Source organism: Staurois parvus, unplaced genomic scaffold (genome assembly GCF_062004578.1).
Source record: "Staurois parvus isolate SC_StPar_1 unplaced genomic scaffold, SC_StPar_1.0 ptg000276l, whole genome shotgun sequence".
In the NCBI taxonomy this organism is placed as follows: domain Eukaryota; kingdom Metazoa; phylum Chordata; class Amphibia; order Anura; family Ranidae; genus Staurois; species Staurois parvus.
The window spans coordinates 1,458,240-1,472,305 of record NW_028318072.1 but is presented as its reverse complement, the minus strand read 5'-3'; the positions used below and the strand labels follow the sequence as shown (position 1 = coordinate 1,472,305).

At 43.1% G+C, this 14,066-nt stretch overlaps 1 long non-coding RNA gene across 1 annotated transcript; it reads right to left on the bottom strand.

Moving 5' to 3' along the window:
• Positions 1–1,445: 1,445 nt before the first annotated feature.
• LOC149458770 (uncharacterized) lies at positions 1,446–2,779 on the bottom strand. The gene is made up of 2 exons (XR_016313363.1): positions 1,831–2,779; positions 1,446–1,725 (listed from the first exon to the last, which is right to left on the bottom strand). It is a non-coding gene; the product is annotated as an uncharacterized LOC149458770 (long non-coding RNA).
• Positions 2,780–14,066: the final 11,287 nt, after the last annotated feature.

Sequence of the window (14,066 nt, the reverse complement as noted above, 5' to 3'; positions counted from 1 at the left end):
ATTTAGAAATTCACATTTAGGACTGCTGCTATATAGTTATCTTATATATAGTTAAATCTTTCACATATATGTAAAATATTTTTTTCCTAAGCGTAACAGCACCCTTTTTCTTTCAAACTAGTTTTGTATTGTATGAATCTATAGGCAGCAGGAATCAAATCTATAAGCCCATTTACACAGCTGTGTCTGGCAGCATAATGTTGAGCTGCAGTCAGCAATGTAAACATAAAAATAAATGTCCATGCACTGTGGACATGTAAAGATTTGTGCTACTGTTAGATGCAGACAGCATTAAGCCCCGCATCACACCGGTATGATTTATCATACGATTTGACACTTTCCAATCACATGACAAGTCACAACCTAATGTCAATGGAACTGTTTTTGCTGCACCGATTTTGAAAATAGTTCCTGTGCTATTTTCAGTGATTTTAGATGCGACTTGCACTGACATCTGTTCAAGACGTTGCACAGATGTCGGCAAGGCACATATGAAATCGCACCGAGTCTACTGCTTTAAAATCGCGCTACTTCAAGTGAAGTAGCACAATTTCAGTGTTGCATGTGGTGTGAACTGGGGCTAAAAGAGAGAAGTTTGGGAATAGAAAAAAAAATCCATTCATACTCAGACGGATGCAACCATTGATCCAGAAGCGGGGGGCATTTGTCTCCCCAGGCTTCTAAGATTGAGAACTGAATGATCAAAGACCACTGATCGATCGGTCTGTCAGTCACTGCCTCTGTGCTCTACCCCTTCAGCGCTCACAGGAAAGCCAATCTGTGCAGGGGGAGGGAGCAGCTGGCTCAGGCTCTCAGTGGCTTGCTGGTCCAGGCATCTGAGTAGATCCCAACGGTAAGTGAAGACTTTCAACAATTTCCTGCAATTTGGAGTGCGATTTCTATTATAGTCTATGTAAATAGCAACAAAACTGCAGAAAAAGTAATGCAAGACTTTAGAAATCACGCTGCAGCAAATTGCAAATGTTAAGACACTGACATTCACTAGAAGCGATTTCAATTCCCAAATTGCACCTGAAATCGCACCGGTATGACCGAGCACTAAAGTCAAGATCCTTGCAGAGGCTGGGCCAACTCTGTGATGTCAGCTGATAGCAGGCCGTAGTCCACTATCAGCTAAAAATGGGTCACAGGTGTGCAGAACGAAGTGCACTACTGTGGCCTACAGGTGAAGTAGGGCCAAAAGAGCATTGGCACTACTTCTCCTTTAACCACTAGGTTACAGGGCACTTATCACAACAATAAAGCAAAAGCAAGCCACCAAAAATGACACTAATTGTTAATGTCATAAGCACCTCTCCGACTCACTTGTACAAGTGTGGATACATAAACCCAGGGGACAGCATACTAAACAATATGATAGTGTGACAAGAACACGCCTATCTGAAAAAGAAGGTTTCTAAAAGATCCACGCGGAGTAGTATGAATTCAAATGAATTTAACAATACTTTATTTGATCACATAGATCATGGGGAGGTTAAACATGAGCACGGTGTACATATGAAAAAAATAAAATCATGTTTAAAAACACTTAGCGTCTTCAATTTAGGGTCATCTTAGCCAACAGAGCACCATATAAGGCAGAGTAGTGTAATGATGGAATAGTTATCCTGGAATTCCGTAGGTTTCCTGCTTAATATTTGTGTGAACCGTATATTCAGTGGGTGTGTTCCCAGTATATGTCAGGGACCTCCTGGAATGTACAAGCTGGAACACAAAAATACATGGTATGTATCTAGCAATATGGAAACCAAATCACATCCAAAATTTACCAGGCCTCCCTCCACAATAGTCAATGGATACTGCTGTTACCTTCTCAGAGGTGAGACTATCATACCCGCCTCTCAAATGTAGGGACTTCCTGGATAGCCACCCCAAATGGAACAAGGTCCACAGTACCAAATGATTCTGAGGATATACATAGAAAAAGATAATAAATGTGTAGATCATGGGCATCAGGTAACCCCGAAAACAAAACACACATAGAGATGTGGATATATTACCATCAATGAGGATCAAGAAGACTCCTGTCGACTTGAACTAAGATCAGGTCCTTGATGCTTTTCCAAAGATGCATATGGGGGTGAGGAACCAGGTATACACGATGCGTGGATTTCAAACACATATAGTGTGTATATAGCATATAGCAGGCCGTAGATACCTGAATTTAATATACCCAGTAAAGGGTTTCCAAAAATTGCTCAATTTGAGAAGGTTATTTGCGGTTTTATAAGGATGTGGCTATGTCACAGCAAAAAAATACCTGAATAGGATAGCGTATATATATATACTGTATATATGTAGATTCTCCTCCTAAGAGGATTTCCAAAAAATTCCCCGAGTATACAGGGTAAATTAGGCCCATACAACATACCCTATGAACACCATGTAGGCTCTGTAAATCTCAACAGCCGTAAGCTTTTAAATAACTTGCCACCGGTGGAAGATATGTTTCCCTGAGGGATTGCCGTTTGCGAACCGCTGTGATAATAGCCCAGTGGTAGTTCTTGGGCCTACCTAACAGGGAGCTGTGACACCGCCGTTCCTTCCCGCCTCGTGGGCGCCGCACCCTGTGAAGACGCCGAGCGTAGTGACGTCAATACGTTGACGCGTTTCGTCCGCCAATCACCGCAGACTTCGTCAGATCTTCGCGTGGATCTTTTAGAAACCTTCTTTTTCAGATAGGCGTGTTCTTGTCACACTATCATATTGTTTAGTACAGGGCACTTTTACCTTCCTGCCCAGGCCAATTTCCAGCTTTCAGCGCTGTCGCACTTTGAATGACAATTGCGCGGTCATGCAGCACTGTACCCATATGAAATTTTTATAATTTTTTTGTGACAGATAGAGCTTTATTTTGGTGGTATTTAATCACCTCTGGGATTTTGATTTTTTCTTAAACAAACCAAAAACCACTGAAAATTAAAAAAAAAAGTTTTTTCTTAGTTTTTATTATAAAATTTTTTAAATAAGTGATTTTTCTCCTTCACTGATGTGCGGTAATGAGGCTGCAGTGATGGGCACTGATAGGCTGCACTGATGAGGAGGCACTGGTAGGTGGCACTGATGGGCACTGACAGACATCACTGATGGGCACTAAAAGGTAGCACTCATATATGGCACTGATAGCTGGCACTGACTGGCAGTTAGGCGGCACTGATAGGCAGCACTGACTGGCACTGATTGGCAGCACTGATAGGTGGCACTGACTGGCACTGATGGGTGACACTGAAAGGCAGCTCAAATGGGCACTGATGTGCACTGGTAGGCACTGAAATGTGGCACTGATGGGCACTGGCAGGTGGCATGGATGAGCACTGACAGCTGGCACTGATGGACACTGACAAGTGGCACTGCTGGGGCTACACAGATCATCAGGGCACACTCAGAGCCGCGCATGTGCTCCCAGAGCCACGCATGTGCGGTTAGAATGGGAGGACGTCATGACGTCCTCCCAGAACGAGAGAACCGCCTTGCGCCCGTCATTGGACTATATGGCGGGCAGGAGGCGGTTAATGCACCTTATTGACCACCACCCCTGGTCAGGGCTGACATGTCAGTGTCAACCAGTAGCCATTGATGCCTGTGCCTGTGCCTGTGAGATGTCAACATCAATTGTGTATAATCAGCGGTGCAAGCACCACTGGCTATACATGACTGAGAATGACATGTCAGCCCTGAGCACTGGCAGCAGCCATTAGGGTGCATTAACTATGTACAAATGTAGCACAAATGTTTCATGCATACTTTAAAATAGGATGATGTCAGATTCAGTTAGCAAGTTACTGTGTATGCTCATCTGCTTGATTCCTTAAAGACTTCTCGACCGTCCTATAGCAGAAATACTGCTACAGGGTGGCACAAGTGTGCAAAATCACGTGTATATATACAGTTGCAAGAAAAAGTATGTGAACCCCTTGGGATTACGTGGAGTTTTGCATGAATTGGGCATAAAATGTTCTCTGAACGTCACCTAAGTCACAACAATAGAAGAACACAGTCTGCTGAACATAATACTACACAAACATTAGATGTTGCCATGGTTTAATTGCACATAACATGTAAACATTCACAGTGCAGGGAGGAAAAAGTATGTGAACCTTTGGACTTAATAACTGGTTGACCCTCCTTTGGCAGCAATAACCTCAACCAAACGTTTCCTGTAGTTGCAGATCAGACCTGCACAACGATCTGGAGTCATTTTGGACCACTCCTCTTCACAAAACTGTTTCAGTGTAGCAATATTCTTGGGATGTCTGGTGTGAATCGCTCTCTTAAGGTCATGCCACAGCATTTCAATCAGGTTGAGGTCAGGACTCTGACTGGGCCACTCCAGAAGGCGTATTCTGTGCTGGTGCAGCCATTGTTTTGTTGAATTACTTGTATGCTTTGGGTCATTGTCCTGTTGCATCACCCATCCTCTGCGGAGCTTCAGTTGGCGGACAGATGGTCGTACGGTTTCCTGCAAAATGTCTTGATAAACTCTGGAATTCATTTTCCCATCAATGACAACAATCAGTCCAGGCCCTGAGGCAGCAAAGCAGCCCCAAACCATGATGCTCCCTCCGCCATGTTTTACAGTGGGGATGAGGTTTTGATGTTGGTGTGCTGTGCCTTCTTTTCTCCACACATAGTGTTGTGTGTTCTTCCCAAACAACTCAATCTTGGTTTCATCTGTCCACAGTATATTTTGCCAGTAGTGCTGCGGAACATCCAGGTGCTCTTTTGCAAACTTCAAACATGCTGCAATATTCTTTTTGGACAGCAATGGCTTCCTCCGTGGTGTCCTCCCATGTACTCCATTCTTGTTTAATGTTTTCCTTATTGTAGATGTGTCAACAAAAATGTTAGCATGTGCCAGAGATTTCTGTAGGTCTTTAGCTGACACTCTGGGATTCTTCTTTACCTCATGCAGCATTCTGCGCTGTGCTCTTGCAGTCATTTTTACAGGACGACCACGCCTAGGGAAAGTAGCAACAGTGCTAAACTTTCTCCATTTGTAGACTGTCTTACCGTGGACACATGAACATCAAGGCTTTTGGAGATACTTTTGTAACCCTTTCCAGCTTCATGCAAGTCAACAATTCTTGATCGTAGGTCTTCTGAGAGCTCTTTTCTGCGAGGCATGGTTCACATCAGACAGTGCTTCTTGAAACCAGTAAACCCAAAACAGGTGTGTGTTTTTTAAGGGCAGGACAGGTGTCAGCAACACATCCAATATCATCACACTGATTGGAGTCAAGGTTGGCTCACTCCTGGCTCCAATTAGCTCTGGGAGAAGTCATTAAGCTAGGGCCTCACATACTTTTTCCTCCCTGCACTGTGAATGTTTACATGTCATGTGCAATTAAACCATGGCAACATCTAATGTTTGTGTAGTATTATGTTCAGCAGACTGTGTTCTTCTATTGTTGTGACTTAGATGACGTTCAGAGCACATTTTATTCCCAATTCATGCAAAACTCCACGTAATCCCAAGGGGTTCACATACTTTTTCTTGCAACTGTACGTGATTTTGCACTTCTGGATAGGAAGTCAACTTGGGAAAACTGCTCTGGATGGCTGTGCACAGCACAGCCATCCAGAGCAGTGTGATTACAGATTACAGTGAAGCACCCTAGTAAAACACTCCCTGTACACAGTTAACCCTGTGATCGCCCCTCATGTTAACACTTTCCTGCCCAGTGCCATTAGTACAGTGTCAGTGCTTTTTTTTTAGCACTGATCACTCTATTGGTGTCACTGGGGATGTCAGTGACACAAAGTCAGTTCCCCCCAGTGTCAGAATGTCTGCCACAGTCCCGCTATAAGTCTCTGATTGCCGCCATTACTAGTAGAAAAAAAAAATTCCAGTATATATACACCATTTTCAAACGCTATAACTTTCACGTAAACCAATTCATTTACACTTATTGGGTTTTTTTTTTAGCAAAGACATGTAGCGGAATACATTTTTGCCTAAATTTATGATAAAATTAGATTTTTTAAATTTTTTGTCTGGACATGTTTAATAGCAGAAAGTCAAAAATATTGTTTTTTTCTCAAAATTGTTGGACTTTTTTTTTTATAGCGCAAAAAATAGAAAACGCACAGGCAATCAAATACCACCAAAAGAAAGCTCAATTCGTGGGGTGCAGTGTTGCATGACTGCTAAATTGTCAGTTAAAGTAACATAGCACCGTAACGCAAAAAATGGCCTGGTCAGGAAGGGGGGTAAATCTTCAGGAGGGAACGTGGTTAAAGTCAACTTGGTGCCTTTCCCTGCCTCTACAAAGCTTTAGTTTACTTTAAGTGAAAATGTTTCCTTGCCAGATCTCCATGACCAAATAATTAATATCTGGGAGAAGCATTACCAGTTTGTTGAATCATGTGAATCAATTACATCTCTTTATAGAACATGTTTGGATCTTCATCCTGTTACTTCATATGTATGTATTATTATTCATGCTGACCCTCTTAATTTAATATTTAAAGTGTCACTAAACCCAGGACCCTGCATTCACTATATCTGGTCTCACACAGTACACAGAACATTGAAATGCAATTATTTTAGAAAATATCAACGGCTAAATACCTTTTCTTATCAGCAGTAAATAGCAGCCTTGTAACTTCTCTCAGTGTTCAGCTGAGCACTGCTTAAAGCTTGTAGGAGGATTTTGCATTCTCCCCTGATCGTCCTATGAGACTGTAGGACCCCTGACCCTCTGTCTGGACAGCGCTGATTGGCCCTGTGCTGATCACATGCACTCTCCCAAGAAAGAAAAACTCTAGCAATACACACCAAAATGAGCATGTGCAGCTTGTCTCCAAGGCTTTGTTCTTCAGGAGATGGATTGGGGACTGTGGAAGAAGGGGGGGATCAGAGAGGACAGGATCAAACATCCTTTTTACACAATGCAGAGGATTAACCCCTTAGGTTCCACAGTGAGTATAACAAGCATGCTTTACTGCATATACAGACTGATTTTATTGTTGTGGGTTTAGTAACACTTTAGGGTATGGACAAAGCTTGTTTTTAGTCATCTGACATATCTGTTCTAGTTTGGATGCTCAAAGGGTCAACATGACTCCAAGCAACTAGTTTGGAATGAGGTCAGCAAGGCGAGTATCTCTACATTCCCTTTACAGTAAATCTGTCATTGCAAAGTGGCTCAGGAGCACTTGCCATATTGTACAAGTATGCACAGCATAGTGTCACATAATGGAAGACTTTCCCCTTAGTTTGCCATCCTCCATGATAACAGGTCCACACTCTTTATCACTGCTATCTTCTCCTGTTCTTCTTCCAGACCAGTGTCTTCTTTCTTCTGCCATTGGGCAGCCATTGGTGATGTAACAGCTGCTCATGTGTGATGCAGTTACATGATCTTGGCTTTCTGCATCCATCCATTCTATACAATTATGTTGTCTGGTCAAAGCAGTCATATGATACAGACAGGGCCATTCACAGCCCATCTTTATCATGTGATCCGCTTTGCCCAATCACAGCAAATTACAACAAAAGACTGAATGAATCCATTTCATTCAGTAAAAATGACTGCTAATACCAATGTATTTCATGGATGTTTGCAAAAAAGAAAAAACCTGATCACTTCCCCAGAGTAGTTTAATGTTACTATGGTAACATTGTATTGCTTTGGTCACAGTGTGTTGAAAAATAAATAGTAAAAAAAATAAAAAATAATGTAAAAAAAAAAAAAAAAAGAAAACTTTGAAAAAAATTACAAATTAAATTATTTTTATTATTTTCACCAAAAGAAATGTAGCAGAATACATTTTGACCTAAATTTATGCAGAAATGTTATTTATTTGCAAAATTTTATAAAAGAAACGAAGAAAAGTGAGTTTTTTTGGGGTTTTTTTTCAAAAGTTTCAGGTTTTTTTGTTTTATTTAGTAAAAAATAAAAAACTCAGTGATTATTAAATACCACCAAAAGAAAGCTCTATGTGTGAAACAAATTCTAAAAATTTCATATGGGTACAGTGTTGCATGACCACGCAATTATCATTCAAAGTGTGACAGCGCTGAAAGCTGAAAATTGGCCTGGACAGGAAGGGGGTATAAGTGCCCTGTATTGATGTGGTTAACATCCATTCTATTATTTAGACCAAAAGGGACCCTGGTATTGAGCATGTGAATCCTCCAAATAAAGTCTATGAAGCCAAAAATGCCCGAATCTTCTTCAAACGTAGCTTGTGTACCATTTGGAGCATTGGGTATTGAGCTCCAGCAGTGCTCATATGTGAATACCGACTATTTAAAGACCAAACACTTGGATACTGGTAGCAGTTGATTACCCCAGTAGAAATGGGCAGCAGCTGCTTTGCTTAGCTTTGAGAATAAACAAGTGTGAACCTAGCCTTAACCGCGTTAACACTTCCATACTGCCTGCAATGTGCTGGGTAATTAAAACAATGGCAGGTGGATGGCACACAGGGGCGGACTGACCATTTGGAAACTCGGGCACTGCCTGAGGGCCCGGGGTCAGTAGGGGGCTCCATGAGATGCCCCTGGTACCTTTTTCATAGGCTTTTTTGAGTTTGGGCAAGGACACAGGGGCCCCATGATCCCCTATTGCCCGGGGGCCCCATGAGTTGTCAGTCCGCCCCTGATGGCACAGTATACACCTGCATGTTAACATTGCTTCATCGTGTGCCATGTCAAGAAATTTAGGGCATGCCATGTTTTTTAGGCTTTGCCAGGACCTGCTGACTTCATTGGATAGAACTACAATGTTTGAAAGACGTGTTTTTGAAGTGTTGAGCGCATATGGGGATGTCAGTGGCAGTTAGTCAGTTCCCACCCAGTGTCAGAATGCCTGCCACAGTCCCGCTATACGCCGCTGATCACCGCCATTACTAGTATAAGAAAAATCTAAATAAAAATCCCAGTATCTATACCGCCATTTGTAAACGCTATAACTTTCACGTAAACCAATTAATTTACACGTATTGGGATTTTCTTTAGCAAAGAAATGTCGCAGAATACATTTTAGCCTAAATTTATGAAGAAATTAGATTTTTTTAATATTTTTACTGGACATGTTTAACTGCCTCCTGCCCGCCATATAAGGTAATGATGGGCGCAAGGTGGTTCTCTCATTCTGGAGGACATCATATGACATCCTCCCATTCTAACCGCGCATGCGCGGCTCCGGGAGCGCACAGCGCGGCGATTGGTGGTGCGCTGTATCCCTCAGACACAGAAGATCACCTATCAACGGAAAGAGCCGAAGATGTCGGCTTGGTCATGTGATCAGCTGTGTCCAATCACAGCTGATCACATTTATATAGGGAAATGCCGGTTATCGGCATTTCTCTCCTCACGAGCTGTCACAAGGAGAGCCGATAATCGGCTTTACTCAGAGGGGACATGTGCACTGATCATCAGTGCCAGCTGTCAGTGCTCATCAATGCCACCTGCCAGTGCCCATCAGTGCCACATCAATGCCACATATCAGGGCCCATCTGAGCTGCCTTTCAGTGTTACCTATCAGGGCCAGTCAGTGCCACCTATCAATGCCAGTCAGTGCCACCTATCAGTGCTGCCTGTCAGTGCCACCTATCCATGCCCGTCAGTGCTGCCTAACAGTGCCAGTCAGTGCCACCTAACAGTGCCAGTCAGTGATGCCTGTCTGTGCCAGTCAGTTCTGCCTATCAGTGTCACCTATCAGTGCTGCCTATCAGTGCCATATATGAGTGCTGCCTTTCAGTGCCCATCAGTGATGCCTGTCAATGCCCATCAGTTCCCCCTACCAGTGCCTCCTCATCAGTGCCACCTATCAGTGCCCATCAGTGCAGCCTATCAGTGTTCATCAGTGCAGCCTATCAGTGCCCATCACTGCAGCCTCATTAGCGCACATCAGTGAAGGAAAAAAATCACTTATTTACAAAATTTTATGACAAAAACTAATAAAAAAAATTTTTTTTTTCCACAGTTTTCAGTGGTTTTTGGTTTGTTTAGCAAAAAATAAAAACCCCAGAGGTGATTAAATACCATGACCGAACAATTGTCATTCAAAGTGTGAGAGTGCTGACAGCTGAAAATTGGTCTGGGCAGGAAGGGGGCATAAGTGCCCTGCGGTTAATAGCAAAAAGTCAAAAATATATTTTTTCTTTTCAAAATTGTCAATCTTTTTTTGTCTATAGCACAAAAAAATAACAAAACGCACAGGTGATCAAATACCACCGAAAGAAAGCTCAATTTGTGGGAAAAAAAGGACGCAAATTTAATTTGGGTGCGGCGCTATCAGTTAAAGTAACGCAGCGCCGTATCACAAAAAATGGCGTGGTCAGGGAGGGGGGTAAATCCTCTGGAGGGCAAGTGGTTAAGCATATAAACCGCCAATAGACTTCTCAGGGAACGCTGGTTGTTTGAAGAATGACTTTTTACACCCCTGAACACAGTGTGCTACGTGTTTAAATACCCGGTGAGGCATGGGCACATTATCTAACTTAATTTATTAATTAGCTGCTTTCAAAGGCATATTTAAAAAAAAAACAAAAAAAACGCCAGACGCCCTGTTGAAAGCTTTTTTTTTTTTTTTTGCGCCTGTGTGCATGAGGCCTAAGGCAAGAAAGGATGATGGAATGGCTTTCTGAGACAATAATGGCTGGGATTGGTGGATATTGATCAGCGCAAAAGCATGTCCTTGGAAATGTATTATATTAGCAACCTTGTTATGTCCTGTGTTCATTTTTCCCTTTGGATCCAAAGTCGCATAACAAGTCGCACCCCATGTTTCCCAATGAGTACCATTCATATCTGTACAACATCAATTTGCAGCAAATTGACAGTAGTTTCCTGCGCCTTGAGGGACATAGACTTCAATGTAAATCCTCCAAAGTCCCATGAAAGTCGCACCTGAATTATAGACATGTGACTTCTGTGCGATTTGTAGAGCTTAAACAATCATCCTTGGTCAAAACCAAAGTTGCATCAAAGTCAAATCAAGTCGCACTGTAAAGTTGCAATGAAAATCGTACGACTTTGCAGTCGCACGAGTGTGAATGGAGCCTTATAAATCCACTTCAGTCATAGAGCAGGGGTCTCCAAACTTTCTAAACAAAGGGTCAGTTTACTGTCCTTCAGTCTTCACTGGGCTGTGGCCAGTGGGATTAGAAAACGTCCTAGTGTAGGAGCAAACAATACCTCACCATTGGTGTCAGTGGGAGGAATAGTGCCCCATTTCTGGTGTCAGTGGGTGGATTGGTGAATAGAATAATGCCCCATTGTTGGGTGTCGGTGGCAGGAATTATGCCCCATTAATAATTTCAGTGGAAGGAATAGTTCCTTGTATCGTTGGTGTCAGTGGCAGTAATTATGGCCAATTGTTAGTGACAGTGGGAGGAATAGTTCCTTGTATCGTTGGTGTCAGTGGCAGTAATTATGGCCAATTGTTAGTGTCAGTGGGAGGAAGAGTTCCTTGTATCATCGGTGTCAGTGGCAGTAATTTATGGTCAATTGTTAGTGTCAGTGGGAGGAAAAGTTCTTTGAATTGTTAGTGTCAGTGGGAGGAATAGTTCTTTTATCATCGGTGTCAGTGGCAGTAATTTATGCCCCAAAGTTAGTGTCAGTGGGAGGAAAAGTTCTTTGAATCGTTAGTGTCAGTGGGAGGAAAAGTTCTTTGAATCGTTAGTGTCAGTGGGAGGAAATGTTCTTTGAATCGTTAGTGTCAGTGGGAGGAAATGTTCTTTGAATCGTTAGTGTCAGTGGGAGGAAAAGTTCTTTGAATCGTTAGTGTCAGTGGGAGGAATAGTTCCTTGTATCATTGGTGTCAGTAGCAGTAATTTATGCCTCAATGTTAGTGTCAGTGGGAGGAATAGTTTCTTGTATCGTTGGTGTCAGTTCCAGTAATTATGGCCAATTGTTGGTGTCAGTAGGAGGAATAGTTCCTTATATCATTGGTATCAGTGGCAGTAATTTATGCCCCAATGTTAGTGTCAGTGGGAGGAATAGTTCCTTGTATCGTCGGTGTCAGTGGCAGTAATTTATGGCCAATTGTTAGTGTCAGTGGGAGGAATAGTTCTTTTATCATTGGTGTCAGTGGCAGTAATTTATTCCCCAATGTTAGTTTCAGTGGGAGGAAAAGTTCTTTGAATCGTTAGTGTCAGTGGGAGGAAAAGTTCTTTGAATCGTTAGTGTCAGTGGGAGGAATAGTTCCTTGTATCATTGGTGTCAGTAGCAGTAATTTATGCACCAATGTTAGTGTCAGTGGGAGGAAAAGATCTTTGAATCGTTAGTGTCAGTGGCAGTAATTTATGCCTCAATGTTAGTGTCAGTGGGAGGAATAGTTCCTTGTATCGTTGGTGTCATTTCCAGTAATTATGGCCAATTGTTGGTGTCAGTGGGAAGAATAGTTCCTTATATCAGTGGCAGTAATTTATGCCCCAATGTTAGCGTCAGTGGGAGGAATAGTTCCTTGTATCGTTGGTGTCAGTGGCAGTAACTTATGGCCAATTGTTAGTGTCAGTGGGAGGAATAGTTCCTTGTATCGTCAGTGTCAGTGGCAGTAATTTCTGGCCAATTGTTAGTGTCAGTGGGAGGAATAGTTCTTGTATCATTGGTGTCACTGGCAGTATTTATGCCCCAATGTTAGTGTCAGTGGGAGGAAAAGTTCTTTGAATCCTTAGTGTCAGTGGGAGGAAAAGTTCTTTGTATCATTGGTATCAGTGGCAGTAATTTATGGCCAATTGTTGGTGTCAGTGGGAGGAATAGTTCCTTGTATCATTGGTATCAGTGGCAGTAATTTATGGCCAATTGTTAGTGTCAGTGGGAGGAATAGTTCCTTGTATCGTCTGTGTCGGTGGCAGAAATGATGGCCAATTGTTGGTGCCAGTGGGAGAAATAGTTCCTCATTTAAGTGGAGAATATAGTGCCCCAAGGGCTGGATGAAGGCAAGCAAAGGGCCACATCCAGCCCCTAGGCTGCAATTTGGAGACCCCCTGACGTAGATTGTGCAGTCCATGTAATGACATCCTGGGGTCTACAGCCACCATGCAATTCACACTTAGAAAGAACCACCATGGGTCATGTAAAGCACCCACATGCTTCCAGAGTGTATGTTAGTGCGCATGCGTGTTCCGGGCACACAAACCACATACAACCCCCTCTTCTAATGCATCTCAGTGGGTGACTGTATGCAGTGGGTCCCAGGAATACCATTTTGCACGCTCTGTACGTCATACACATGAAGGTTTATACTGATCGTTTTATTGAAATATCTTAGGGCTCAGGTCTCTGAAGAGCGATCCACATTTGACATGAGGTGCTTTAACCCCTTGGACCCCACACTAGCACGCTGCACTGCACGCATTAGCAGGGTCCTATTCACTTGAATGGGTTGTGATCAGCGGGCAGCGGCACCTGCCTTAAGTGACTGCGGGTATAATTCCTGCTTCTGCCACAAAGCATAGCAGCCACGGCTTATGTACACCCATGACTGCTGCCTATTCAGCTAAAAGGGAAACAGTAGGAAGTTGGTAAAAACGTGGCTCAACTGTGGTGTTATACTGCTCCCCAACCACTAGTGTGAAGGAGTCCTTAGGTCTCATTTAAACTTGTGGTTTGGGGGGACGTTAATCACACGCAATTAAGCTGTGTTTTTAGTGCCCCCCTTAATGCAGCTTCACTCTGCCCTGGTGCAGTCGTGCTGCTTTCTGGGCAAAGCACAGCTAACCCGTGGATTCAGAAAGCGCTCCAAAGATGCAGCTTGCAGGAATTATTGTGCGCTTTCTGAAACTGCACCAAAACTACATGACCTCATAGATGTCTATGGGAAAGTGCAGCTAACCCGTTGCCACACGTATACCGTGCGTTAGCTGCGTTTTAGCACATGCGCAGCCAGCGGTGTTAAGTTACACTGGCAGGTTTTTCATGCTGCGGTTGCGATGCGTTGCACATGTGGCAAACACTATCCAATGTGCTGCGATCTGCGGGCAGCAAGCCCACCAAGCACCACCTACTGAAGTGAACGGGGAAGCGTTGCAAACACCTCACATGCAATGCATGCAGTTGTGGTGTCTGTTTTGGTCAAAAAATGGGGTGA